The 5,791-nt window shown below is 40.9% G+C and overlaps 1 non-coding gene across 1 annotated transcript; it reads left to right on the top strand.

The window, feature by feature from the left end:
- The first annotated feature begins 242 nt into the window (after nucleotides 1-242).
- On the top strand, nucleotides 243-314 carry TRNAY-GUA (transfer RNA tyrosine (anticodon GUA)). The gene has a single exon. It is a non-coding gene; the product is annotated as a tRNA-Tyr (tRNA).
- Nucleotides 315-5,791: the final 5,477 nt, after the last annotated feature.

The following is a 5,791-nucleotide window of genomic DNA, read 5'->3' as shown; positions in this document are numbered from 1 at the left end:
TTACTTGTTTATTATAAATTATTTAAATATATTAGCCAACAAATATTCTATTTTCTTAAAAAGTAAGCAAAATTGATCCCTAGGGATTGATTTGACAGAGGTTCAAGAATCTATTAATGCTGACTATGGCCACCAGTTTCAGTCATGACTGGTAATTGGGCAGTATTGATAGAAATATCAAGATTAAGACAGATGATTCACCAGTTGTGTTGTAATTACAGAATGATATAGTGTCTGAATCTTCCCTGGTGGCTCAGTTGGTAAAGAAACTGCCTGTAATGCAGGAGATCCAGGTTCGATCCCTGGGTTGGGAAAAATCCCCTGGAGAAGGAAATGGCAACCCACTCCAGTACTCCCTTGCCTGGAGAATTTCAAAAAAGAGGAGCTGGGCAGGCTACAGTCCATGGGATCACAAAGAGTTGGACATAACTGTGTGACTAACTAACTATAGTTTCTGATTCATTTCAGAAAATAACCCTGATTCTTTTTTTTAAAAATAGCTTTTTTTTTAAATAGCACTTTAAAAAAATTATTGCAATACTTATGTAATATGCTACAACTTAAGTTTTAGACTGAAAAAGATATCGACATCTGTACTGTGAAGAGAGTACTCAAATAGTATCTCTTTCTCACTCACTCAAGTTGGGGGTTGCAATTTATTTGTTTTATTCAAACCTAGGGTCATATGTCCTGTGCTGTGCTTAGTTACTTAGTCATGTCCGACTATTTGTGACCCCATGGACTGTAGCCCACCAGGCCTCTCTGTCCATGGGAATTACTAGGCAGGAATACTGGAGTGGGTTGCCATGCCCTCCGCCAGGGGATTTTCCCAACCAAGGGATAGAACTCAGGTCTCCCACACTGCAGGCAGATTCTTTACTATCTGAGCTACCAGGGAAGCCCAAGAATACTGGAATGGGTAACCTATCCCTTCTCCAGGGATAGGAATTGAACCAGGGTCGCCTGCATTCCAGGCAGATTCTTTGCCAGCTGAGCTACTAGGAAAGCCCTAGAGTCACATTGTAATGCACACACACACACACACACACACACACACACAAAACAGGAAATTTTTCAAAAGATTTCATAGGTCAACATTTTCCCTTAGTTTTACTCTGGTCAGTGCCTGGGCTCTGCCTCCCTAGACTACTATTCCTGCCACAGAATCACCCAAAACTTTAAGGTGACTTTTGCTTCTTGAGCTGAAACGTAATGCATGACACTTCCTCTTGCTCTAAAGTTTCTGGCAGATGGTCTCATTCATAGGATAAAAATCATGTCCATGGCATAGTTAATGGATTTATTGGATATTTGCTATTCAGTTCAGTTCAGTCACTCAGTCGTGTTCAACTCTTTGCGACCTCCCTGTCCATCACCAACTCCCGGAGTTCACTCAGACTCACGTCCATCGAGTCAGTGATGCCATCTAGCCATCTCATCCTCTGTTGTCCCCTTCTCCTCCTGCCCTCAATCCCTCCCAGTACCAGAGTCTTTTCCAATGAGTCAACTCTTTGCATGAGGTGGCCAAAGTACTGGAGTTTCAGCTTTAGCATCATTCCTTCCAAAGAAATCCCAGGGCTGATCTCCTTCCGAATGGACTGGTTGGATCTCCTTGCAGTCCAAGGGACTCTCAAGAGTCTTCTCCAACACCACAGTTTGATTAGGCTCTTTATTTTACATTTTTGTGGGCTAGCAAGGTATCAAATCTGTCAAATTTGTATAAAAATAACTAATTGTCTGGAGACATACAAGAAAACACCTATTTGATTGAGTTGAACTGTGTGTGTGTGTATGTGTGTGTGTGTGTTTAATGCTCTGTCTAGCTAGTTCACTTTAAATAATAGCAAGTAACTTTCTATGTGAGGAGATGCATGAACCAAATTAAAAAGCAATTTAAAAGACAGCTCACTACACATAATGCCACTAGAGTAGCAAAGCTATCTTAGATTTTCTATAGATGCTTCTGGTGCTTGCTTATATGTTTGTATCATATCACTGTCACCAGAGTTCATATATAATTAGTATTTTCTTTGCTGTCTTAATGATTAGCCATCTGAGGTATATCATTATTGGCCAAAGGATATAGATCAATGGCTATTGGGCTCTCATGGATAAAGTTCTCTCTTAGAAAGAGTAGTTGGCAAGATGTCACCGAAGACATGCTCTGTGTTCTTGTCTAAGAGTCAAGGAAGGAGTACCTTATCTTTATTTTTATTTTAAAAGTGGTAATTAATTATTTATTAAGTGCATTTACTGAGAATTATTATATGCTGGGCATCATGTCAAATCCTGGGTGTAACACTCCTTACTTTTAAAGAGATAGAAAATCTCCTCTGTGAAAAGTCAGGACAGCATGAAATAGTAGGAGAGGTATTCAGGGTTCTCTGGGAAAAGACAGCAGGTAGTTTGGTTTCAAGGGTCATCAAGAAGTTCCGTGTGGCTGAAGCAGAGAATGTGAGGCAAGCCAGCAAAACGCTGAGGCCAGAGAGGCAGTGGGGACTAGGGGGGCAGATGTGCAGCCTAGAATTGTATTTTTGGGTGATGCTTGGAGAAGACATTACAGAAGCTAACACGAAAGTGAAGAGACAGTTTTAGAGGCTGCTGTAGTAATCCCAGGAAGAGGAGACATAATATGGACCATGGCAGTTTACAGCAGGAGCAGAGAATACTGGAAGGTTGAATCCAGAGAAATTATAGAAAAATAGAAGAAAAAATCACCCACATATCACCACCAATAAGCAACCAGTATAATTCCCATACAAAATGTATGTATATATGTTGTTTAGTTGCTAAATCATACCTGACCCTTTTGTGACTCCATGGACTATAGACCATCAGACTCCTCTGTCTATGGGATTCTCCAGGCAAGAATACTAGAGTGGGTTGCCATTTTCTTCTCCAGGGGCGGGGGAGAAGGTTCATCTTCCTGACCCAGAGATCGAACTTGCATCTCCTACACTGGCAGATTCTTTACCACTGAGCCACCTGGAAAGCCTGCCTGTATATGAAATCATAAGCATATTTGTGCTTTCGCCTACGTATTTGTTATTTTATAGCAGAGCTTAAGTAAGAATATGAGGTAAGTGAAGTTTGCTTTCATCACTAGTCACTTTTGTTTGTAGGGCTTTTCTCTCTATTTAATCTTCACTTTCCCAAGTGTGCAATATTTTTATTTTGGTGTCGACTCATTCTTATCAGTTCCTGCCTCCTAAATCCTTTGCTCCCTGTGCTCTATTGTCAAAGTCAACCCCTTTCTAGGGTAATTTTCTAGATATGGTGGTAGTCAGAATAACAGATTCCCAAAGAAGTTCACATTCATATCCCTGAAACCTGTGAATATGTTACTTTCTCCTGCAAAATGGATTTTGCATATGTGATTAAGGACCTTGAGAAGAGATTATCCTGGGTTATGTGTGGGTTGGCTCATTGTAATCACAAGGGCCCTTAAAAGATGGAAGAGGGAGACAGAAGAGTTAGAAAAGGAGCCAGGAAGGTGAAAAAATAGGTCAGAGAAAGAAAAAGATATTTGAAGATTTTATCCAATTGGCTAGGGAGATGTAATTTGGGGCCACCAGCCAAGAAATGTGGGTGCCCTCTACAAACTACAAAGCAAGGGAATACATTTTTCCCTCACGCTTCCAGGAGAAATGTAGCCTTGTTAACACCTTAATTTTAGCCCAGTGAAACCCAGCTTGATCTTCAGTCTTCCAGAACTGTAAGATAAGTAATTTGTGTTGTTTTAAGCCACTAAATCCATGGTAATTTGTTAAACAACGGGAAACAAATACCAAAATCTATTAGAAAGAAGCAGCTTGACTCACATGGAGTTATATTCAAATGACAAAGTTTAACGTGTGGTCTTTCCTTTTTTAACCCCAAATAAAGTCCAAAGACTGTCAAATGTTACAATTTCAGGAATCAGTCTTCTAGGGAGATATGTGAGGTTGGGTGCAGGCAGAGGAGTGGTGAGCATTTATGATGGGAAAAACTTTCCAGGAGGTCTTCACAGTCCTCAAATTCCCAGGAGTCATCTTCCTTCCTGCAAGTCTCAGAGATATTCACCAACTCAACTGCACTCAAAGCAAGCTTTCCATGTGAATTTCTTTTGAGTTATAAAGGCTTAAAAGTTTCTGTCCATATATATGTACATGTGTGTGTATCCATAGTTTGGCATGAATGAGGATTCAGATACTTTGCAATGCAGTTTTATACAAATTTCACTTTTACTTTTAAAATCAATAGTTTAGATTCTGTATTGGCTCAGATACTTATTTACAAGGGATCTTACATTCATATGTCTTTAAATTATTATCTCTCAAAAAAGGGGATTTCCTGCATCTTGAATAGACACCAGATGTCGAATGTGAGGGAGCTGAGGGTGGAAGGAGATGCACTGTGAAAGATGAGAGGATAATTCTGTTGGCTGATGGGACTATGAGATTGAATAGATGTTCAGTGAAATGGAAGAAATAGAAGAGCTGGAGTATCTCTTGTCACTTGCATTGTTTTCAATTTATCAAAAACACGGTCATCACTTTAGCTTCAGAGGCGTGTCTGATGCAAACATCAAAGGTGTTTTAGCCTCTTTTATTCTCATCAGGGAGGAAAGTAAAAGTTTCATCACAGTATCATACAGGTCTCTGAACCAAACCTTAGGCTCCAAGAACAAAAGAATATCAAAGATATTATTGGAGCGTGAAAAGTGATCTCTTAGGAAATTGGGGCTTTATAGATTCAAATTTGCCTTTGCAATTGTTCCTGACCTGAATGATAGCCAACTCTAACAGACACAGCTAGAGCCTTCTCTCTGACTTACTGTCCTAAGTAAATGCTCTGTTGTGTTTTCCAGCATCTGAGGCTTACTGGTGAGGTGCCAGAACTCCCTCGGAGCATTTTACCGTGATCCTCTCTGAGTATTTCACAGCATGGAAAAGCGGGGGCTGGCACCACATGAGGAAGAAGGTGATGACATCTTGGTATCAAATGACTCTGGGAATGATTACAGAGGGTGGCCAGACGATTTATAGTTGTATAGCTCAAGAACATACTTCATGATCCCTTTGGAACTTCACAGCAGTGCAAGGATGCCAATGGAGCAGATGACATAAAAGCCATTTTAAAATCTTGGGAACTATGCCTAAAAGATGTTACTTGTATCTCAGATCACAGACTTAGTAAGTTGTAAAGCCAAGATTGGCACCTTGGTCTGATGCCTTGTCTGAAGTTGAATCCAGCTCATACTGAACTTATATTACTTAAAGAGTGTTCTGCTGATGCCCTGAATCCTAAGCATCAGAAATACTTTTCAAAAAATTAATGTCTGGGCTCCGCCTGAGATCCTCTGGGCATGGAGTTTGCTGCTGCTGCTGCTAAGTCGCTTCAGTTGTGTCTGACTCTGTGCAACCCCATAGACGGGGGCCCACTGTCTCTGGGATTCTCCAGGCAAGAAAATTAGAGTGGGTTGCCATTTCCTTCTCCAATGCCTGAAAGTGAAAAGCGAAAGGGAAGTCACCCAGTCGTGTCCGACTCTTAGTGACCTCATGGACTGCAGCCTACTGGGCTCCTCCATCCATGGGATTTTCCAGGCAAGAGTTCTGGAGTGGAGTGCCATTGCCTTCTCCCTGAGCATGGAGTTTAGGAGTCTGCATTTTAAAAGAGTTCACAAGGAAATTCTTGTGCACACCCTAATCTGAGAACATCTAAGCTTCTGGAGTCTCATTTCTCAAAGTGTGATCAATGGATCAGCATCACCTGGGAGGTTATTAGAACTAGAGAGCCCCATGCCAAATTT

The sequence above is a fragment of the Capricornis sumatraensis genome, chromosome 3 (assembly GCF_032405125.1).
Source record: "Capricornis sumatraensis isolate serow.1 chromosome 3, serow.2, whole genome shotgun sequence".
NCBI classification, from domain to species: domain Eukaryota; kingdom Metazoa; phylum Chordata; class Mammalia; order Artiodactyla; family Bovidae; genus Capricornis; species Capricornis sumatraensis.
This window is presented reverse-complemented; position numbering and strand designations above follow the sequence as displayed.